The sequence below is a fragment of the Vombatus ursinus genome, unplaced genomic scaffold (assembly GCF_900497805.2).
Source record: "Vombatus ursinus unplaced genomic scaffold, bare-nosed wombat genome assembly UNPS02014812.1, whole genome shotgun sequence".
Lineage (NCBI taxonomy): Eukaryota > Metazoa > Chordata > Mammalia > Diprotodontia > Vombatidae > Vombatus > Vombatus ursinus.
The window spans coordinates 3,499,326-3,524,598 of NW_020954590.1; positions in this window are offsets into that span (position 1 = coordinate 3,499,326).

Genomic DNA, 25,273 nt, shown 5'->3' on the forward strand with positions numbered 1-25,273 from the left:
TGTACCAAGTGCTTTGCAAATTTTATCTCATTTGATAAAAGCAAAGTTAACATTTTAAATAGATTTGAGATATCAATACTTATCTCCATTCTTCAAGCATCAGGGTTTACATCAGTGTGGGCACGTCTCCATCAATAGCAGCCCTTCTCCTCCTTTATGGGTGGTCATAGAGGTCTTTGTGCCCTATCCCCACCCAGTTCATCACCTAGTTGCTAATCTTATGGTGATGAACCTTAACAGTCTTAGCTAGGACAGATCTTGGATGACAGGAATGTCTGCTGACCACATACCTGAAACCTTTCCAGCTTGATATGAACTGATAAACTTTGTGCTCCACTGGCAAAGCTTTCAGCAGCCCACAATTAACTTCTGAATCAAGATGAGGCATTGGAGCCCTTTAGTGGAATAAGATGAACATGAGAAGTGGGCACTCATAAACCATCTCAGAATATCTTAGGATATGGCAGTAGGAAATCTATTGCCATATATCAGGATGGAGTTATGAAATATAGATAATACTGAAAGGAATTGGAAAATATGATTGCTGAATCTCTGGCAATAACACGTTTTGCAAACCTTAAAGCGCTATATAAATACTGGTGGCTATATTATTATTAGCTTGCAGGGTTGTTGTGGGGCTTCAATGAGATAATGCATGTATATCTCCTTGCAAACTTTAAAGTTTTATAGAAATGCCAATTATTATTATTAAGTGGGATTCTGAATTCAGCCCCTTCTATTAAACAGGTGAAAACACTGTTATTATTTTTTTAAGACCAAATAAGAAAGAAAAAAAGAACAGAATCAAAGGGGTCCCAGCTTGAGCAGAATAAAAGGGTAAGACATGCTAAGAAATAATCAATAGCCATTTACTTTCTATAGATTATGTTATTAGACTGCAGAACTCAAGTAACAACAAGCTACCAGACAATGGACAGCATGTTGTTTGGGAGCCTGAATGGAAAATTAAACGATACAGGATAGCAATGAGTCAGAGTTTCTATTTCCATCTAGATAGAAAAAGAATTACTAAAATATGTACTTTGGTTCTTCAAATAATATATCCTGAAGGCTTGAAACATTTTGAGATCACTCAAGCAGAAATGTAGCTGCTGAATGATTCAAAACCAATGAAACGTGGCTTTTTGTCACATTCTATAGTCAAGAGATCAGAAAATGGTGATATCCAAGGTACATGAGTCTTTTTTGTATGTCGAGAGGCAAGAGGTAAATAAATTCAGACACTTTTCTGTGTCTCCCCAGAGAGGCAGCTGTGGTGAGCAGAAGCAGCAAGAAGCCTAGACAGGGAATCAGATTCAAGTACTGGTTATCCTACAAAATGAGTGAACTGTATGATCATTGACAGGTGGCTGAAAATTGCAAACTAACAAAGTCATAAGAAGCCTTGCAGATCATCAAATCCAGACCATTCCTCAATAAAAATTCCCTTTCAATATTGCTTACAAATGGTCATCCAGTTTCTGCTTAACATCAAGTAACCTATTCTACTTTTTGGACAGCTCTAAGCATCATGGGATCATAAGATTTAAAAGTGTAAATGATCTTAGAGAGCATCTAGTCCAACAGCCTCATTTAACAGATGAGGAAACTGAGGTACAGAAAAGTTAAATTCCAAACATTATCCATGGCTAATAAGTACCAAAAGAAGGTGATCCAAACTCAGAGGACAATGTTGACAAACATCCACGGTAAGGGAGCATGGTATAGATGATGAGCCAGCAAAGGAGACTGAGAAGGAATGGTTAAAAAGGTAGGAGGAAAACCAGGAGCAATTAGTGTCTTGAAAACCCAAGGAGAGGAGAGAAAACAGTTAACATCAAGGATAAGATGAGGGTCCACATTGTCAATATAGCAGATTGTTCTAGAAAGATAAGGACTGAGAGCAGACCATCAAGAATGACAATTGGTGGGGCAGCTAGATGGTACAGTGGATAGAGCACCAGCCCTGGAGTCAAGAAGACCTGAGTTCAAATCTGGCCTTAGACATTTACTAGCTGTGTGACCCTGGGCAAGTCACTTAACCCCAATTGCCTAAAAAAAAAAAAAAAAAAGAATGACAATTAGAGATCACTGGCAACCTTGAAGAGAATAGTTCCAGTTGAGTGATGAGACTGGAAGTCAGATTACAAAGGGTTGTGGAGTGAGTAAAATGATATTAAGTGAAGGCAACAAATGCAGACAACTTTTTCTAGGATTTGATTGAGAAAGAAAAGAGAGATATGAGATGAGATGATGATAGGGCCTAGGTAAGGTTTATTTGCTTGTTTGTTTCTTTTTTTAAGATATGAGAGATTTTGCTTAAAGGCAATGGGAAAGGGACCAGTAGTTAGGGAGAGGTTGAAAATCAGAGAGGAGGAGGTTACAATCTGCTGGGGAGGACAAGAAAGGATGGAATCAAGAGCACATGTAGGGAAGAAAGGTCACATCATTGTCAGAGACTGAAGGAAAAGAAGAAAGAGTGGGAAAGAGTGGGAGTGATGCGAAGGGGTTTTCAGATGAAGATGATAGAAAAGGGTAAAAAAGGCAGAGGCAAGATGGTGGGATAAAGGCAAGGACTTGACTGAGCTCTCTCCCAAACCCGTCCAAATACCTTTAAAACATGACTCTAGAGCAGCAGAACCCACAAAAAGACAGAGTGAAACTAGTTTCCAGCCCAAGACAATTGGAAGGTTGGCAGGAAAGGTCTGTTTCACCAGCGTGAGAGATGAATACAACCAGCGCTGGCTAGGCCCCAGCAAAGCCAGAGCAGGCCTGCAGTCAACTGAATCAGTGGCAGCAATGGCAGTTTCCAGACCTCTCAGCCCACAGATGCCAAAGACAACTTAGAAGCTCATCAGGAAAGGCCTGTCACACCTGGGTGAGAATGGAGCACAGTCCAGCACAGGCCTTGCCAGCACAGCCCCAGCCACAGCAAACCAGGAGCAGGTCGTGTGAGTGATTGAATCAGTAGCAACAACGGCTGCTTCCAGGACTCTCAGACCACAGATGGTAAGAGGGTCAAACAACTAGTCAGAAGGAGATTACAGGGGTCTTTTTGCTAGCACTGAGGCAGGACTCTGTTGCTTTGCTCTTACTTGGATCTGGGTCCTGAGTGACAGTCCCAGGGTGAGGCAGAGCACTAGCATAGCAGAGCTTACAGCCACAGCAGATGGAGGACCCTCCTCACATTCCAGGGCAGAAAAGAGTGCTTGTGGTCTCTCACAGACCAGAGCACAGGCCAGGAGAATAGTAAACACCTCTCCTTAGATCTGGAAGAACTGAAAACATACAAGTCCCTAGAAGTATCTCTGAAAACAGTTGCATAAATGCCCTGAAACTTGGGACAGTGCACCCTCCACCCTGGAAGCAGAGCCCTACCTTAACAAAGACTTAAAAGTCAACTAATAAGCAGGGGAAAATGAGCAAACAATGGGAAAAACTCTGACCATTGAAAATTAGAATGGTGACAAGGAAGACCAAAACACACACTCAGAAGAAGACAACAAAGTCAAGCACCTACATCCAAAGCCTCCAAGAAAAATATGAATTGGTCTCAGGCCATGGAAGAGCTCAAAAAAGGATTTTGAAAATCAAGTAAGAGAGGTGAGGAAAAATTGGGAAGAGAAATGAGAGTGATGCAAGAAAATCATGGAAAACAAATCAACAACTTGTTAAAGGAGACACAAAAAAATACCGAAGAAAATAACACCTTAAAAAACAGACTAGGCCAAATGCTAAAAGAGATCCAAAAAAACCAATGAGGAGAAAAATGTCTGAAAAAAAGCAGAATTGGCCAAATGGAAAAGGAGATCCAAAAGCTCACTGAAGAAAATGATTCCTTAAAAATTAGAATGGAGCAAATGGCAGCTAATGACTTTATGAGAAATCAAGAAACAATAAAACAAAACCAAAAGAATGAAAAAATAGAAGACATATCTCAATAGAAGAAATGTCTCACTGGAATAACAATTGACCTAGAAAATAGATCCAGGAGAGATAATTTTAAAATTGTTTGACTACCTGAAAACCATGGCCAAAAAATGAGCTTAGACATCATCTTTCAAGAAATCATCAAGGAAAACTGGCCTGATATTCTAGAACCAGAAGGTAAAATAAAAATTGAAGGAATCCACTGATTAACTCCTGAAAGAGATCCCCAAATGAAAACTGTCAGGAACATTATAGACAAATTTCAGAATTCCCAGGTCAAGGAGAAAATATTGCAAGTAGCTAGAAAAAAACAATTCAAGTATTACGAAAACACAATCAGGATAGCACAAGATTTAGCAGCTTCTACATTAATGGATCAGAAGGCTTGGAATATGATATTCCAGAGGGCAAAGGAGTTAGAATTGCAACCAAGAATCATCTACCCAGCAAAATTCAGTATAACCCTTCAGGAGAAAAAAAATGAACATTCAATGAGATGGTGGACTTTCAAGCATTCTTAATGACAAGACCAGAGCTAAATATAAAATTCAACTTTCAAATACAAGACTCAAGAGAAGCATAAAAAGGTAAACAGGAAAGGGAAATCATAAGGGACTCAGTTTAAACTGTTTACATTCCTATGTGAGAAGATAATATTTGTAACTAATAAGACCTTTCTCATTATTAGAGTAGTTAGAAGGAGCTAGACAGAGGGCACAGGTGTGAGTTGAATATGAAGGGATGATATCTAAAAAATAAAATTAAGGAATGAGAGAGGAATATACTGGGAGAAAGAGAAAGGGAGAAGTAAAATGGGGTAAATTATCTCACATAAAAGAGGCAAGAAAAAGCTTTTGCAGTGGAGGGGAAGAGGGGGGAAGTGAAGGGGAGTGAGTGAACCTTAGTCTCATTAGAATTGGCTCAAAGAGGGAATAACATACACACTCAACTGAGTATAGAAATCTATCTTATTTGCCCTACAGGAAAGTAGGAGGAGAAAGGGATAAGAGAAGGGAGGGGGTTAGAAAATGACAGAAGTAAGGGCAGATTGGAGGATGGGTAGTCAAAAGCAAAACACTTTTGAGGAGGGACAGAGTAAAAGGAGAGAGAGAGAAACAGGGTGGGAATAAGATGGAGGGCAATACAGTTAGCGATAGTAACTGTGAAAAAAATTTGAAACAAGTTTCTTTGATAAAGGCCTCATTTCTCAAATATATATAGAACTGAGTCAAATTTATAAAAATAAGAGCCATTCCCCAATCGATAAATGATCAAAAGATAAGAACAGTTTTCAGACGAAGTAATCAAAGCTATCTAGAGCCATATGAAGAAATATCTAACTCACTATTGATTGGAGAAATGCAAATTAAAACATTTCTGAGGTACTGCCTCACACCTATTTGATTGGCTAATAGGACAGAAAAGGTAAATAACAAATGTTGGAGGGAACATGGGAAAAATAAGACTTTAATGCACTGTTGGTGGAGTTGTGAATTGATTCAACCATTCTGTAGAGCAATTTGGAGCTATGCCCTAAGGGCTATAAAACCGTGCATACGCTTTGACCTAGAAATACCACTACTACCTCTGTATCCCAAAAGAGATTAAAAAAAAAAAGGAAAAGGACCTATCTGTACAAAAATATTTATAGCAGCTTTTTTCTGGGGGTAAAGAATTAGAAGTTGAGGGGAAGCCCATCAATTGGGGAATGGCTGAACAAGTTGTAGTATGTGATTACGATGGAATACTATTGTACCATAAGAAATGATGATCAGGATGTTCTCAGAAAAACCTGGAAGGATTTGCATGAGATGATGCGAAGTTAAATGTACTGTGTACAGGGTAACAGCAATATTGTAAGATGATCAGCCATGAATGACTTAGCTATTTTCAGCAATATAATGATCCAAGACAACTTTGAGGGATTTATGATGAAAAATGCTATCCATACCCAGACAAATTGAAGCACACTTTTTTTTACTTTATTTTTCTCAAGGTTTTTTTGTCTTGCCTATGTTTTCTTTCACAACATGACTATTGTGAATATGTTTTGCATAACTATGCATGTATAACCTATATGTATTTGCTTGCCTTCTCAATGGGGGGGGAAGGAAGGAAGATAATTTAGAACTCAAAGTTTTAAAAACAAAGTTTTAAAATTTGTTTTTATATGTAACTGGGGAAAAATAAAATACTAAATAAAAGCTTAAAAAAAAACACAAAAGGGTGCTCACTTCAAATGTCCTCAATTTAGACAAGGTCCTCAGCTGAAAGGTGGAGAGGGGTGGGGTATGAAGGATATATGGAAGGCCTGAGGAAGGAAGAGAAGATTTAAAATAGCTTCTTCAGGAAGTAAGGTAGGAAATCAATTGGAGAGAAAGAAAAGAATTGCTTTGCTACAACGAGGTCCAGGTTGAAGTTGGATAATGAATTTATTATCCCATCAGTATAGTGGGCTAATTCCTTCCAGTTCTGTTTAGTATCATGTGAGTAGGAATGAAGGAGGCAGATAATGGGAGTAATCTAAGGATGATATTTTGCAATATCATCAATAGCAATCAAGCAGCAATAGGACAAAGGGTGAAGAATTTGAAAGTAAAGCCAATAATAGGATTGATATGAGAAAGGGAGGAAAGTGAAGCCAAAACAGGGGGAAGGGCCTTCCTTCTCCTTTCTCTCCCATTCATGAGATATCAGATGGTTTCTATATACAACTTTCTCCTCTGCTATATCAATACTACCTACCTGGGCCACAGCTTCATCTATAAAATCAAAAGATTAAACTAGGTGAATTCTTAGATTGCTTCTATCTCTAAAATGCCAAAATATATTCTGTTTTACTTATTTTTGAACCAGCAAGCTATAACAGAAAATCAAATTTGGGATGAACAGAAAAATAGGGCAGAAAATGCACTTATTACAAAAGTTTTCAACTTACTATTTCACACTATTATTCTTGCTCTTTTTTCTTAAATGACCAATGTTAAACAAAATTTTGGTAAAATGCTGGGTCAGATTGCTATGTTCCCTAGGCCTTCCTTATAGCTTCCTAATTTTTTTTAAGATTATCATATGTTGTTGACAGTAAATTTATGGGATAGATGAAACCATGGAATATATAACTGGTAAGAAAGTTCTAAGAGCAAAATAAAGGGGGTTAAAAATATCTTTTTAAAAAACTTAGTTCCATCCTGAAGAGATAAAGACTAAATGTCAGCCATTCCTCACAACAGTGGCTGACATTTATACAGTGCTTTAGAGTTTACAAAATACTTTACATGCATGATCTCATTTGAGTTTCACCGGAACTTATGAGATAGCTATTACAGATATTATTCCCCTTATACAGATGAGAAAACTGAGCTTTAAAGAGGTTAGGTGATTTTTCTGTGCTCCATGTAAGAGGCAGAAGTATCTTGACTCATTTTCAGATGAAGAAATTGAGGCCCAGAGAGGTGAAATCACTTGTCTAGAGTCCCACAGGTAAAAGTGGCAGAGATGGGACTTGAACTCAGGCCCCCTGGCTCCTAATCTAGCATTCTTTCCACCAAACCATACTGTCTTTCAGTTGTTTATTGAAAATTTGAAAACAATTCAACAAACATCTACTTAGGGACTACGATATGCAGAACACTGTACTGCGCCTTCGTAGCTTACATTCCAGAAGTAAGATAAGACAAATATACAGATAAGGATATTACATACTCAATATTACATAAAATGTGCAGAACAAAATGCTAAATAGATTGAGAAAGGTCATCACTGACATAAGAGCAGTCAGGAATTCCTAGAAGAAGTGATGTTTGAGTTGGACTTTAGAAGTATATGTCAACATGAAATTATAGATTTAGAACTTAAAGGAACCTCATAGGAACCTCTAGTTCAATCCTCCTATCTTACAGATGAGGAAGCTGAGACACAGAGAAGTGAAATGATTTGCTCAAGGTCTCATGAGAAATAAGTTGCAGAACTAAAATTCAAACCTAAATCTTCTGACTTCAACATAAGGCATCTCTTTGGAAATTCAGCAGGTAGAGACATTATAATACAAAACTTCAATGGAATGAAACTTTCTCAGTAAAAATAATGAATAAACAAATATCTAACATGAAAGCCTACTGAAGCTATGTTTCTAAAAATAAGTTATATGGTTTCCAAAGTTAACTAATAAGAGGGAAGTAGCAATTTTCTGGGAATTGCACATTTGAGCACCAGACCTTGCAGAGAGCCAACTCTATGTTTGATAAAAAAGAACAACTTCCACACAATTAGAGCTTTCTAAAAGTGCAATCAACTACCTCAGGAGGTAATAGAACTCCCTTATTGGAGTTCTATAAACACAAAAGTAAGATCAGACTGCTTAGTCATCCAAGTTCCTTCTAACTCTGAAGTTCGGTGATTCTATCATTCTAATGTGCATTTGATAACTCTGGCCAAAACAAGAACTATTTCTGTCTTATTATCTTTGTAATTTATGTAAAGTTATGGCACCTTTAAAATAATTTAGATAAATATAGTCATGGTCCATGTTGTTGAAAATTCTCTTTCTAGATGTCCAAAGCGTGTGATGTATCATGTACACATTAAGATGTTCAATATTTCCAGCAAATTGGAGTAAATCTCTAATGAGTAGCTTGTGTGTGTGAATCACAAACTTAAAAAAAAACTTTTTCAGATATCTTTCATTTTGTGATCACCTTTATTTCTCTCTCTCTCTCTCTCTCTCTCTCTCTCTCTCTATATATATATATATATATATATATGTACATATATGTACCTCCCTCTCCTCTACCTCGCAAACCAATCCCTTGTAACAAAGATTATAACAAGAAGTGGAAAAATGTAGTTCAACAAAACCAATCAGTTTTGTTTAACAGTATACACAACATTCCACACCCGTATGGGTCCCCTATCTGCAACGAGGAGAGGGAGTCTTATTTTCGCAACTCTTCTTGGGTACCAAGCTTTACACCAAAAGTTTTTAAACTGGCAGATGGAAACATGAATATTTAGAATCTCCAATGTCACTTATTTTAGACTGAAAAGTGAATGTATCAGTTGTGAATGTATATGCCTTTGGGAAAAAAAGAATTCTAACACCCAGCTATATCTATTTATTAGAGACTTATTGACTTAAATTAATAAATATGAGAATAATTACTGTAGATATTTTATAGATACTGTAGATACTTTTTTTTTCCATTAAATTCCTCCAAAATGGAACGGAAAGTGAAAAGTAACTATTTTTTTCTCCTTCAGAATGTCACTACTCTTTGCATTTCCAAAACACTTTGTGGCTACAAAGTGTTTTGCGTACATTGTCTCATCTGACTCTCACAGCAACACTATTGGGTAGATTTATATGGTGCTCTACATTTTTCAAAGTTATTCCTTTCAAGGGTGAGATGAAGTTGGCAGTGCAAATACTGTAAAATCTGTTTTACAAAGCAGGAAATGGAGTCCCAGACAGGCTAAGTGCCCTTCTCTGAAATGGCCAAGAAGTAGCCAAGTCAGGTCTTGAACTCCAAGTCAAGTGTTCTTTCTGGGAAGAAGGAAGGCTCAGGCTCTCTTGGGCATTTCATTACAGGAGGCAGTGAGTGGGGAATCTGTGGTGAAGAGCAGGAAGACACCCAGGAGAGTGAAGAGTTGGGTCCAAGAATGTTGCCATCGAATTTTTGTGTTTTTGTCACAGCAACTTTGGGCAAATTCTACCATTCCCATGACGCAAATAAGGAAACTGAGGCTCAGAGAAGTTCAAGTAATTTATCCATAGTCACACAGTTAATAAGGAATGCAACTTGGTCTCAAACTAGTCTGTACATTAAGCTGGCAGAGCAGAGAAAGGAAAAAGTAAAACTATTTAACAAAAGAACAAGATTTAAACAGAAAGTAGCAGTGAAGGGCATAAAACCAAAAAAGGGGAGGAGTCGGGTTAGGGGCTATGGATAGTGTCAGGGAAGGGACTAGCATAGTGTCATGCTGTCTGTTTTATAATGTTGCCTGTTTCCTTCTGTCATCTATCCCAAGGGGCCCTGATATATGTGTGTATATATATATATATATATATATATATATTTAAAATAGCTTCAACTCAGGGAAATGTAATGATCATACATTTGACCAATGCTGTTTCACTGTCTTTGTGACTTATTATGGCAGCTTCCAACTCTCAAATGTATTCAAAGAAAAATAGCCTCTTAACTTTCTGGAAAGATGGAATTGGCCCCATCCCGCCTTTGGATTATATATCAAGAAATGGTTTCCATCAAGTCCCAAGCAAACACAGCACCTTAAACTGCAAAAAAATACTCAATTTGTTTTGTACAGGAAGCATTGGTAGCAGCCAAGAGGAATCACACCGCTTATTGATCAGCCTATACATGGGTTGGGAGTTGGAGTAAATAATTGACCACATTGAAAAAATGGCTATATCTCAACATATTGGGTTTAAGCTCAGGATCAGGAGAGAAGAACGGATTAGTAATAAGATATATTGCCATAAGCATTCGGCAAAAACCTTTCTTGCCTAAATTTCAAGATAATCTTATTGCTATTTCATTTTCATAAGTGATCAGCTCTACTCAAGCATTAAAAAGGGGGTAATTTGCCTTGTGTGAGGCTGCAGCACAGCACAATGGACTCGGGAAGACCTAGGTTCAATCCCATCTCTGACACACACAGTATTAGTTGTCTGACCTAGGGTACATCACTTAACTTTTCAATGCCCCAAAAATATATTTCAGACAATCTGTCAGTTGGTCCATCAACTTTTATTAAGTATCATTGTGCAGCAGATACTGTACTAGATGCTCAGAATACAAACACCAAAAGCAAACCAAAACCTATCTTCAAGGAGTTTACATTTTATTGCAAGTCACATCTAACTAGATAAAAAACATAACCAAAATAAAAACAAGATGATTTCTAGGCAAGGATTCACTAGCAGCTAGGGAAATTAGAAAGATCTTTATGTAAGAAGTGAAGGAAACTGAGGATTTTAAGAGTCAAGTATCATCAGGGAAAACATTCAAGACATGGAGAACAGGCTGCCAATTTACACTGATGGAGGGAATTTCCACGCTGGGATTTTTCTCATATTAATGAAATTATAGCTCTAGATGCACCCCTCCCAATGAACTTTCCCACCATATTCCAATCTGCAAATTTCTCAGGAATGTTTTAATATTTACGTGAATTTCTGCTATTACTAAAGGAAGCATTCAAGAGATCGATACAATTTAGGGGAGGAAATGTAGTACAGTGGAAAGAAAAAGAAATTATGTGCCAGTGTGGGTTCTGTTACTACCCTTTGGCAAATTATTTAACCTTATTGATACTCAGTTTCCCAATCAGAAAAGGGGGTGGGTTAGATGACTGCTACAGTTCTTTCCAGCTCTAAGAAACAAATAGCTCTAGTGAATTGCCCTCTTTAGGATAACTAATCTCTCTTATTTTCAAATGCAATGGGCTTTTTTTTCTGCCTTCATCATTTTTTAATCCTCTGAAGCATTTGACACTGTGAAATATCACCCTTTTCCCCATCCTATCGCATCCCTCTCTCTGTCTCTGCCTTTCTCTTGGTCTCTGTCTCTCTCTTCCCTTGGCTTCTATCACCTCGCAGGTTTGCAATTCTCCTACCTCTTTGACCACTCCTTCAGTGTCTTTCTTACTGGCCTCTTATCTTCCTCTCCTTGTCCTGGCTTCTCCTTAAAACATTAACCTTAAGACCACTCTCTATTCTCCCACTGGTGGTGATCTCTTCTACTCCCCTGACTTCAGTTGCCCCTCTGCAGACAACTCCCAAATCTATATCTCTATCTCCAACCTCTTCAAAGATCCCCAGGCCCATGTTTGCATTTAATGTTTAGATATCCAAATTAAACAGATAACTCACAATCCAACTCAATATGTCTAAAATTTAACTTATCTTCTTCACCATAAATCCATCTCTTTCCTCTAACATCTCTATTTCTGCTTAGCACAGTGCCTGGCACATGATTGATTGATTGGCACTCTTGTTCCTCCTCTTATTCAGGTTTATTGTCTTGGAGTTATCTTTGAATTTTCTCTGTTCCTCCCATAACTTATCAACTCAATTGCTAAGTACCTTTCTTTCTACCTTTATATATCGCTTGCATCTATCTGGTTTCTCCTCCTCACTACCATTTCCACTGCCACCTCCCTACTTCATACCCTCTTCTCTTCTTACTTCGACTATTGTAATAGCCTTCTAAGTGATCTTCCTGCCTCCAAGAAGATCATGAATTACTACCACAATAATCTTTCTAATGACCTATATTTATGTAAATTCTCTCATCTAAAACCTTCAGTGGTTTCCCATTATATACAAAATAAAATTTAAAACCTTACCTTGGCATTTAGGACTCTCCACATTATGGCTCAGACTACCCAACCAGCCTTATGGCATTATTCATGTACTTTAGGCTCCTTCTAGGCTGGGCTACTATCTCTCCCTGGCTCTTCCAATCTCTGAGTTTTTGCTCACACCATTCTCCTCCATTCTTGGAACAGACTCTGCCTCCCATTTCTACCTACCTAATTTCACTACTTCCTTCAAAGTCCAACTCAGATACTACTTCCTCCATAAAGCCTTTCTTTGTGACTCCAGGTAAAAGTGGTATGCCCCTCTTCAAATGTCTCAAAATACTTTGCTTGGTTTTCCCTTGCCCCTATCACATCTTACTTTATATCTTACCTATTTATGACTCCTCACCCCACACCCACTAAACTGTAACTCCTTGAAGGTTATCTCCAGCACAGAGAATCATGTCTTGAAATGGAATAGGTATTTAATAAATGTTTGAATGAGTGAAATCTAACATTTTTAAGGTGATATTCCAAATGCAATTTCTGTTTGATAGCAATAATCACTAGTGAATGCATGAACACAATCTTTATTTCAAACTTTTTTTTCAAGCTTGCTTGCTAGTAATGACATCTGTTACAAATGTTTTTCACTATTCCTCTCCTCACTTTATGTTTGGAAACTCATCTGGCTTTAGGCTTTATTCCACTCAATCAATGATGCAAAGTACACCTCAATGATGGCCTTGAAATTCTCTTGTTGCCTTATTAGAAACTTTGAATGTCTAATCCAGCCCACATCTTCAATTTGCTTAACTTAATCATTTAAAAATTACATGTCATTCGATTAAACTGAAAATTAAGGTCCCAAGCACACCAAGGTGATTAGTGCAGTATGAGTCATAATTCATAGTTTGAAAGTTATAACTACACCACTGAATGAAGAATTTCTGTTCGGGTAGTGAAAGTTATGCCATATATTACAACAAAAAAAGTTTCTCTAGTTTTCAACACAAACCTGAGTAGAATACAAATTAAAAAAGAATTTTTCACTCTTTTGATGTCTCTTAAACAATGTCTTAATTATAAAAATTGATCTCTCTATCTCTCTCTATATGTAATATGTGTGTATGCATATTGAGCCTTAATAGGACTATTAAAGTCTCATTTGGCCTGTATGGCTAGATAAAATCTCAATTAATCAACATATGTTTAATAAAATCACATCTTGGCATGGAGGTAACCCTGGATCCTTGAAGTCTATACCAGTAAAATGTAAATTCTCTTGTTAAGGCATAACCAGCTGAAAATGCTTCATATAGAGAGCTGGAGGTGGACTGTCTGGCTGTCATCCAAGGACCATCCTGGTTAAACATAGCACAATTCACCAATAGAAGAATGGCATACAGGTGATGGATTTTTTCAGTCATAACAACTCGTGAAGACCTCCTATTAAGGTATGACAGAGTTATAGTCTTCTACATCTATGTGGAAAGAGTAGGTTCACCAATGGAATCCTAAAGTTTTGAAATGTTCAAGCTACTTATTAAATACATACTATCAGAGGCATTGTGTTATAATGGGAAAAAATGCAGGACTTAATGTCAAGAGAGGAGGGAGTTTGAATTCTGCCTCTGATACTTAATAGATGTGTGTGTGTCTGTGTTTTAAACAATGGCTAAGTGCTCAGCCTCTCTGAACCTTAGCTTTCTGACCTGTAAAATGAGGGTAATAATGTCTCATAGGGTTTTTGTGAGACTCAAATGAGAGAATGAATATACACATTCTGAAACCCTGGGTGTCTATAAATGTCTACTGTGATTATGTACATCATATCCATCAAGGATGGGTATGACTAGAAAAGGAGCTGGTCCAGTCACATAACAAGGGTAAGGCATAGCAGGTTAATAACAGAGTGCAACAATGGTAGCCATGAAATATTAAAAGAATTAGATGAAGGATTTATGGAAAAGCATGGACAAAAAAATCATATAGGATAAGAAGGTAAAGATGGGTCATGATCTGCACTGATGAAGGAAGTACCCACACTGAGAAATCTCGGATTCATCACAATATCAAATTATGAAACTCTCTACACTAAGGACAGCCAGGTGGTGCGGTGAATAGAGCATAAGTTCTAGAGTCAGGAAGACCTGAGTTCTAGTCTAGTCTTAGATACTTACTAGCTTTGTGACCCTGGGCAAATAACTAAACCTCTATTTCCTCAGTTTCCTCATGTACAAAATGGAGATAATAACACCTACTTCCTAGGATTCTTGTGAGGACCAAATCAGATAATATTTGTAAAGTGCTTAGCACATAGCCTGCCTGTAATCCAAGTTAAATGTTGCACAGCTCACCACTAGAAGAATGGCAACCAGGTGACAGATTTTTTTCAGCTATGACAACTCATGAAGACTTCCTACTAAGGTGTGCAAGGGTCATAGTCTACATTAGTATGGAAAGAGTAGGGTCACCAATGGAATTACAGAATCTTGAAGTGTTCAAGTTCTTTATTAAACATATACTATCTGAGGCAGTGAATTATAGTGGAAAAATGCAGGACCTAAAATTAAGAGTGGGGTGAGTTTGAATTCTGCCTCTTTTATTTAATTGTATGATACTTAATATATAGTAGGCACTATATAAATGTTAACTATCAGTTTTTTTATTATTATTCTTTATAGTGTTCGTAACCTAATTCCCCACCTTCCAAAATAATCAATACAAACAACTCTTATGAGAAACTTTTTAACTTTGATTACTATTAAAGTTTCAGTACCTGGGTGGGGGGGGGATTAAATATAAACACAAAACATTTTTAGGATAAAGCCATTTCAATAGTTAAAGATATTCCAATATAGAGATATTGGATTTATGTTTAAGGAAACTAAAAAATCACCATAAATAGATGGAGTTTAAGAAAACCAGATGAAAGGAAAATTTCAGTCTTAATGTTCTCAATTTCTTCAATTAAAATCAGATCCTTAGTTTCATTTTAATGGGGCCTAAAATACCAATAAGGAGTCAGGGGTGCTAAGTAGTAAAGCTTCATCACCCAGAATGCACAATAAAATTCTTCTAACATTTTTAAGAAAAGAAACATACATTTTTTAAGATGGCTAATGTGGGAATTTGTTTTGTTGGGCAATGTAAAGATATGTTGAGAGATTTGTTTTTCTTTTTTGTTTTTTAATTTGCTCAATGGGGGTGGAGGGAGGGAGAGGGACAAATTTATTTAAAAAAAATTTGTTCCTTTAATAAATAAATAATAGGTAATGAACTTAAAAAACATTCTTGGACTGTATGTTAGTGTTATACGTAGTAGTATGAACCAGAATCTAAATAATTTACTCATGAATATCCCAAATGCTTGAAATACATTTTATTTAACTACAATTCCAAAGTAACCTTTTATTCATTAATCTTTTTTTCTTTTTCTGCCATAAGCAATTATTATGAAATAAAATGAACCAACCAGAATTTATTATGACTGATACTAAACAGAGGATAAAACATTAGCATTCTGTGATATAGTCATCCCTTTGTTACACGGTAATATGTTTGTACATACAGACATTTAATGACTAGAGCCCAAGTACCTTGATTTGTCCCTTTTTAATTTCTTTTTTTAACTGATTTTTTTTAAAAAATGTACCTGGATTACTTTAATTTCTAAACAACAAAAAAGAAACCATTTACTTCCACATTCCTATTATTTTCAACTCTATTGTATTTGTAATGTAATAGGTGAATTCAGTTTAGACAAAATGCCAAGAGCCCAAAATATAGTGTTCCTCTGAGTGGTATTAACCTTTATTTTAAATTTCCACTCCTAGATTATTAAAGGCTTCTAATGCATAAAATGAGAGAAAAATGTGAAGCTCAATAATTGAAAAGTAAACAAAAATTCCAAGTAGTACAGTTTAAGAGGTTAAACATTATATGCCTTCAATAGGCATATAGCTATTTCCTAATATATTTTTCTAACCTTCTATCCAAAAGCATATCCATTAAGAACAATATTTAATAAAGTATCATGGTAGATGTTACAATGCTCCTAGATAATAGGTATTACTTCTGTCTCCTGTATTTATACCCCCAGTATTTAACAAAGGGACCTAATTGTTTGTTGACTAATTGTTCAACTGTTTCAAATACCAAAATGGCAGGTTCCTGTCTGGATATGGAATGCACTGAATGAGAGTAGTAAGAATATACTAGCCTAGGGTCTTTCAAATCTCATCAAAAGGACTTTAAACAAAAATGGAAGGAAGGAATTTTGCTTGTGTACATCCACCAAGACAGATATCACAGAGAGAAACCACAATGCTGGGGCAGGGGAGTAGATAGCAGCTGGCATCTAGAATTTCACAAGAGACAAAACCCAAGAAAGCAAACGAGCAAAACCTGTGGCCTCAAATATCCATACATAGAACACAAAGTATGGGCAACAAGCAACTAGAGGTCTTAATACAAAAAGACTAGTTTGACCTCACAGGTAGCACTGAGACTTACTGAAAAAAAGACCCATCACTGGAATTTGGTTCTGTATGCAAAAAAAAGATAGGTAAGGATATATAATATTATATATTAAAAGGCTATACTCATTTGAGGAAATATAGGCAGAGTAAGGAAACACAGGAGAAAGCATATCATTGATGAGGATGAAACAGAAATTATTTTATCATCAGAGTATGCTATAGGCTACCATGATAGGAAAAGGGTATAGATGAGAAGTTCATAAAACAAATCATAATTCTACACTGAGACGTGATTTAGTGGTGATAATCAATTTCATTTATCTGGATATCTGCTGGGTCTCTGTCTCTTTGTCTCTCTCTGTCTCTGTCTCTGTCTCTCTCTGTCACACATACACACACACACACACAAGCAGAGTTAGCAATAATTGAATTTTTATTGACTTTCATCATGAGCATTTTCATCCTTCAAAAGGTAGGGGAACAAACAAGGGGAAATTCTACTTGGGGCTTAATTTTACCAATAGGAAGGAACTGTTTGTTTGAGTGCCTAGCATTTTCTCATCCGTCATCTCCATCTCCTAGTTTCTCTGGTTTCCTTTAGGTACCAGCTAAAAATCCTACCTTCAACAAGGTGCCGATCTTCCTCAAAGCTAGCACATTCCCTCTGTCAATTATCTCCAATTTATCCCTCATATGTCTTATTTGTATCTAGTTATTTGGATATTGTCTCTCCCATCAGATTGTCTTCCCTTTATCCCCAGTGTTTAGCCTGGTACATAGCAGGCACTTGATAAATACTTGTCACCTGATTGACTGGAAATGATGGGTACCTTCGAGAGAAGTAGTTCTTAGAGTTTATCATAGAGAAGAGGAAATTTGGCTATGATCTGGCAGCCAATCTATAGGTTTCAAAAGGTCCAGAGGAAGAGGAAGTAGGAAACCAAAAATTCAAATTCTACAAGGGAGAAATAGAAAATACTCAAGAATAAAATCCTGAGACACATAGAATAAAATTCTGGTGAGAAGAAAGAGGAAGTGTTATCTGAAGAGATACATGCAAATACACTAAGAACCCACCAACTAACTTAAAATTTTTAAACAAATGTAGAGAAGATGAAAGCAAGAGTAACAAAAGGTATGGAGGTAAATGCAACATGGGTAGTATTAACAGAGTATAAGGATTTCATTTCCAAGATATATAAGGAATTGATTCAAATTTATAACCAGAGTCATTTCCCGATATGTAAATAATCAAAGGATGTGAACAAACAGACTTCAAAGGAAGAAATCCAAGCTATCAACAAAAAAAATGCTCCAGGTGACTAATAATTAGAGAAATGACAATTAAAATAACTCTGAGGTTCCATCTCAAACCCATCAGATTGGCAGAAATGACAAAAAATAAAATGAGAAATGTTGAAAGGGCTTTGGGAAAATTGGCATACTAATGCATTTTCAGTGGAGCTATGAATTAGACCAGCTTTTCCTATACTTTGGGACTTGAAAGGAGAGGGCCAGAAGGAATTATGGAAAGATAGCTAAAAAAGGCAGGAAATTACCTGTTTTTCCCAAATCCCCCCCCCCAAAAAAGTGAATTTTAGAGCAACAGAGAAAAGTAAAAGTCAGGTTAAAGCAGTCGTCCAGCCTAAGACAACTTGGTAAGACATTAGGAAAGATCTGACTTCCCAGTGTACAGGTCTAGCCTGAATGAAGTTCAGATACCAGTGGGAAGATACCTCCAAGTTTATAAAGAGCAAGCCCCAAGGCAGCTGTATTAACTGCAGCTTTAGCTTTGGGAACTTTCATCTCCACGGATGTTGTGGGGATTCCAGAGAGAAGATCAGGAGAAGATTGCTGGGGGTAGGGTAGGTCACTGGAACTTGACTCAGGGCCAAGGTGCATTGACCAGATGCAATCATAAGGTACAGCTGCTGGCAAAAAGGAGTGAACATAGCCGGTGAGTGAGGTTGCAGAGGGGCAGGGCCCTGCTGGTTGTGGTCACTCACAGGTGAGCAGAATCCCTAGTTTTGGTTCTAGGGCAGAGATGTGAATTGACATGCCTGAGGGGCCACAGAGAGCGAGAGTAAGAGTGTTTATGGTGGCAGTGGTGCTGGAGGTCCTGGTCATGGCTCAGGAGAGGAGAGGAGTACCAGAGGTCACTCCTAAACCAAGACATGAGCTGGAGGAGCAATGAACACACCTGGCCTTGAATCGTAGAACATTGGAAGAGCCAAAAAGTTAAAGACTCCCAGATAGGGCTCAGAAAACAATAGCTTGAAAAACCTGCAATCTGAGACATTATTCCCAACACCCTGGGAGCAGAATCCAACCCTAACATAAAGTCGACAGCCAAGAAATAGGCTGTTAAATGAGTAAACAGCAGAGAAAGAACCTGACCATAGATAGCTACTATGGTGTTAGAAAAGATCAGGGTCAAACTCTGAGGAAGACAATGAAATTAAAACAGCTACTTGTAAAGCTTCAAAGAAAAATGTAAAATGATCACAAGAACAAACAGAGTTCTGAGAAGAGCTTGCAGGAAACTTTAAAAATCAATTAAGAGAGGTTGGAGAAAAATTGGGAAAATAAATGAGTAATGCAAGAAAATTTAAAAAATGAAAAGAAAGTCAACTCATTGGTAAAAGATACAAAAACTTACCAAAGAAAATAACTTCTTAAACATTAGAGTTGGGCAAGGAGAAATGAATGATTTCATTAGACACCAAGAAATAATAAAGCAAAATCAAAAGAATGAAAAAATAGATGAGAACATAAAATATCTCATTAGAAGAACTAGTGACCTGGAAAACAGATTGATGAGAGATAATATAAGAATTGTTGGACTACCTGAAAATTATGATAAAAAAGACTCTAGACCCTATACTTCAAGAAATTATTAAGGAAAATTTCCCTGAAGTTTTAGAACTAGAGGTTAAGATAGAAATTTTAAAAATCCACTTATTACTACCTGAAAGAGATCCTAAAACAAAACTCACAGGAACATTATAATTAAGTTTCAAAGTACCCAGATCAAAAAGAAAGTATTAAAAGCAACCAAATAGAAACAATTTAAATATTTTGGACCTACAGTAAAGATAATACAATATTTGCCAGCTTCTACACTAAAAGACTGAAAGGCATGGAATATTATATTCTGAAGAGCAAAGGAGCTGGGTTTGCAACCAAGAATAACCTACCTAGCAAAGCTAAATGTAATCCTGCAAGGGAAAAAATGAATATTTAATAAATTAACAGATTCTCAGGTATTCTTGAGGAAAAGACCAGAACCGAACAGAAAATTTGACCTACAAGAATCAGGAGAAACATAAGAAAGTAAACATGGAAGACTAGTTATAAGGTATTTAGAAAGGTTAAACTGTTTACTTCTCATATGAGAAAATTATATTTGTAACTCATAAGAATGTTGTCATTGCTAGGGTGGTTCAAAAGTATCCATAGATAGAAGGCTTGGGGTTGAGTTGATTATAATGGGATAATCCTAAAAAATGTAATTGGGTAGGGAGAGGTAAAATGGAGCAAATGCTGTCATGCAAAAGAGGCATGACTGTAAGAACTGTTACAGTGAAGTGGAGGAGAGGGTGGAAAATGTAATATGAAAACCTTATTCTCATTGGAATTGGGTGAAAGAGGGAATAATGTATATATTTAGTAAGGTATAAAAATGTCCTTAACTTATAGAGAACTAGGAGGGCAAGGGGATAGGATAAGAGATGGATTCTTAGAAGGGTGTGTGGATTAAGGAGGCAGTGGTCAGAAGTAAATTAGACTTCTGAGGAGGGATAGAGTAAAAAGAGAGAGAAGGATAAACAGTGAGGAAAAATAGAATGGAGGGAAATCCACAACTAGTAATTACAATCTTGAATGTGAATAGGATAAACTCACTCATAAAACTGAAATGGATAACAGAATAGACCAAAAACCAGAAACTGACAACATTTTGTTTACAAGAAACACATTTTAAAATGAGAGACACACATAGAGTAAAAATAAAGCACTGCAGTAGAATTTATTCTGCTTCAGCTGGTGTAAAAAAAAGCAGGGGTAGCAATCATGATTTCAGACAAAGTTAAAGCTAAAATAGATTTAATTAAAAGAGATAAACAGGAAAACTATATTATGTTAAAAGGTACCATGGATAATGAAGTAATATCAATATTAAACCTATACATAGCAGTTTAAGTGAAATGGAAAAATATTTTCAAAAATATAAATTGCCTAGATTAACAGAAGAGGAAATTGAATATCTAAATAAACCTATTTTAGAAAAAGAAATTAAACAGCCTATAAATGAGATTCCTAAGAAAAGAAATCATCAGGACCAGATGTATTTACAAGTGAATTCTACCAAAATTTAAAGATCAACTAATTCCAATATTAAATAAACAATTTGGAAGATGGAGTCCTACTAAACTCCTTTTATAAAACAGATATGATGCTGATACCTGAACCAGGAAGAACAAAAACAGAGAGAGAAAATTATAGACCAATTTCACTAATGAATATTGATGCAAAAATCCTAAATACATTACTGGTTAGAAGACCACAACAAAATATCACAAAGATGATACATTGTGATTGAATGGAATTTTATACCAGGAGTGCAGGGCTGATTAGATATAAGGAAAATTTTTAACATAATTGATTTGAAACAATTGATAATGAAACAAGAATGCCCATTATCACTAACATTATTCAAAATTGTGCTAGAAATTCTAGCAATAGCAATAAGAAAAGAAAAAGAAATTTAAGGAATCAGAATGGGCAATGAGATATTAAACTATCCCTCTTTGCAGATGATATGATGGTATGCTTAGAAAATCCTAGAGATCCAACTAAAAATTAATTGAAATAATTAATAATTTAGCAAAGTAGAAGGATATGAAATAAACATAAATCATCATTTCTATATATCACCAACAGATCCTTCATTTAAAATAACTGTAGACAATATAAAATACCTGGGAGTATGCCTACAAAGACAAACCCAAGAACTATATGAACATAATTATAAAACATTCTTATACATATAAAGTCAGATTTAAATTTGGAGAAATATTAATTGCCCATGGGTGGACTAAGCCAATATAATAAAAATGACAATTCTACCTGAACTAATCTACTTATTCAGTGCCATCCCAATTAAATTACCAAAAAAGTAGTTTATTGAGCTAGAAAAATAATAACAAAATTCATTTGAAAGAACAAAACATTGGTTGGTTGATTAGTTGTTATCATTCATGCTCAGTAAGGACCAAAATGATATCATTATGTCAGGGTCAAAGTACATTGTGTCTGATTGTGAACAAAATGTCAAGAATATCAAGAGAATTAATGAGGAGAAACACATAAAGGAAGGAGGTTTAGCAGTACCAGATCTTAAACTGTATTTCATAACATGGTAATAATCAAAACTATCTGGTACTGGCTAAGAAATAGAATCTTGGATCAGTAGAGTAGAGTAGATATAAATACATGGTAGTAAATGATTATAGTAACTTTGTGTTTGCTAAATATAAAGATTTAAGCTTTGGGGATAAGAATTCACTATTTGGTAAAATTTTGTTGGAAAAACTACAAAGAAGTCTGGCAGAAACTAGGTATAGACCAATATCTTATACCATTTACCAAGATAAAGTCAAAATGGATACATGACCTAGACATAAAGGAAGATATTGTAAGTAAATTAGAAGAACATGAAACATATTACCTATGAGATTTATGGATATGGGAAGAATTTATAAATTTATGAGATAGAGAGAATTGTGAGATATAAAATGGATAATTTTGATTACATCAAATTAAAAAGCTTTTATAAAAACAAAACCAATGTTGCCAAAATTGGAAGAAAACAAAAAGAAAGGGGAAAAATTTTATAGACAGTTTCTCAAATAAAGGCCTCATGTCTCAAATATAAAGAGAACTTTGTCAAATTTATAAGAATGTGAGTCACTCTCCAACTGATAAATTGTCAAATGATATAAACAGGCAGTTTTTAGAAGAAGAAATCAAAGCTATAGATAGTCATAAGAAAAAATGCTCTAAATCACTATTGATTAGAGAAATGCAAATTAAAACAACTTTGAAGTACCATTTCACAACTACGAGATTGGCTAAAATGATAGAAGGGGGAAATGACAAATGTTGGAGGGAATGTGGAAAAACAGGGCACTAATACATTGTTGGTGGAATTGTAAACTGATCTAACCATTTTGGAGAATAATCTGGAATTATTCCCAAAGAGTCATAAAACTTTGACCCAGCAATACCACTGTTAGGTCTGTTTCCCAAGGCGATCAGGGAAAAAGGAAAAGAACCTATATGTTCTAAAATATTTATAGCAGTTCTCCTTTATGGTGACAAAGAACTGAAAATTGAGGGGATGCCTAGCAATTGGGGAATGATTGAAAAAGTTGTTCTATATGATTGTGACGGAATACTACTATTTCTATAAGAAATAATGAGGGGGGGCGGAGCCAAGATGGTGGAGTAAAAGCAGTGACTGTCTTGAGCTCTCTCCCAAAGCCCTCCAAATACCTAAAAAAATGGCTCTAAACAAATTCTAAAGCAGCAGAACCCACAAAAAGACAGAATGAAACAAATTTCGAGCCCAAGACAGCCTGGATGGTTGATCGGAAAGGCATATCGTGCCAGGTGGGGAGAGGAATGCAATTTGGCATGGGTATGCAGGCCACAGTGACCCTGGAGCAGGCCTCAGAGGACTGAATCGTGGGCAGCTGTGGCAGTTTCCAGACTTCTCAACCCCTGAATGCCAAAGATAACTTAGAAGGTCAGTGGGAAAAGTCTGTGACTGTGGTGAGAGAGGAGCTAGGTCTCAGCCACAAGTCTCGAGTGCGGCCTGGTCCTCGGCTTTTTCCTGAGCTACCGGCCCACAGACTGAGGAGGAATCGGGGAATCGAGTGGCTGATCAGAGGGGGATTGCAAGGATCTCTTTGCCAGTGCTGAGGCAGGAATCTCTTGCTTTACCAGTGCTTGGATCTGGGTCACAGTTCTGAGGGGCAGTCCTAGGGCGAGGAGGAGTGCTGGTGTGGTGGAGCTTGTTGTGACTGTGGAGAGGAAGCACCTCACCCCTTATCATACCACCATGGAAGAACTGAAAATTTACAGGTCCCTGGAAGTACCTCTGAAAACAGCTGTACAAACCCCCAAAGCTTGGGACAGTACACTCTTCACATTGGAAGCAGATTTTTACCTTAACAAAGAGTTTAAAACTCAAATAATTGGCTGGGATCATGAGTAAGCAGTGCAAAAGGAGTCAGATTATATTATCTTACTTTGGTGACAAAGAAGATCACAACCAGAAGAAGATAACAAAGCCAAAGCTCCTACATCCAAAGCCTCCAAGAAAAATATGAATCAGTCCCAGGCCTTGGAAGAGCTCAAAAGGGATTTTGAGAAGCAAGTAAGAGAAGTAGAGGAAAAACTGAGAGTGATGCAAGAAAATCATGAAAAACAGGTCAACAGCTTGCTAAAGGAGGCCCAAAAAGATACTGAAGAAAATAACATCTTAAAAAATAGCCTAACCCAAATGGCAAAAGAGGTCCAAAAAGCCAATGAGGAGAAGAATGCCTTAAAAAGCAAAATTGGCCAAATGGAAAAGGAAGTCCAAAAGCTTACTGAAGAAAATATTTCCTTAAAAATTAGAATGGAGAAATTGGAAGAGAGGGACAATTCGAGAAATCAAGTCACTGTAACACTAATCAAAAGGAATGAAAAAATAGAAGAGAATGTGAAATATCTCATTGGAAAAACAACTGACCTGGAAAATAGATCCAGGAGAGAGAACTTAAAAATTATTGGACTATCTGAAAGCTATGATCAAAAAAAGAGCCTCGACATCATCTTTGAAGAAATTATCAAGGAACACTGCCCTGATAATTTAGAACCAGAGGGCAAAATAGAAATTGAAAGAATCCACTGATCTCCTCCTGAAAGAGATCCCCAAAGGAAAACTCCTAGGAATATTGTAGCTAAATTCCAGAGTTCCCAGGTCAAGGAGAAACTATTACAAGCAACCAGAAAGAAACAATTCAAGTATTGTGGAAACACAATCAGGATAACACAAGATTTAGCTGCTTCTACATTAAGGGACCGCAGGGCATGGAATATAATATTCTGGGGAGCAAAGGAGATAGGATTACAACCAAGAATCACCTACCCAGCAAAACTGAGTATAATCCTGCAGGGGAAAAAATGGTCATTCAGTGAAATAGAGGACTTTCAGGCATTCTTGATGAAAAGACCAGAGTTGAATAGAAAATTTGATTTTCAAATACAAAACTCAAGTGGACCATGAAGAGGTAAACAGGAAAGAGAAAATCATAAGAGACTTATTAAGGTTGGACTGTTTACATTCCTGCATGGAAAGATGATATTTGTAACTCAGGAAACCTTTGTCAGTATGAGGGTAGTTGAAGGGGAAAAAATTATATGCACATATATATAGATATAGATAGATAGATAGATAGATAGATAGATAGATAGATAGATAGATA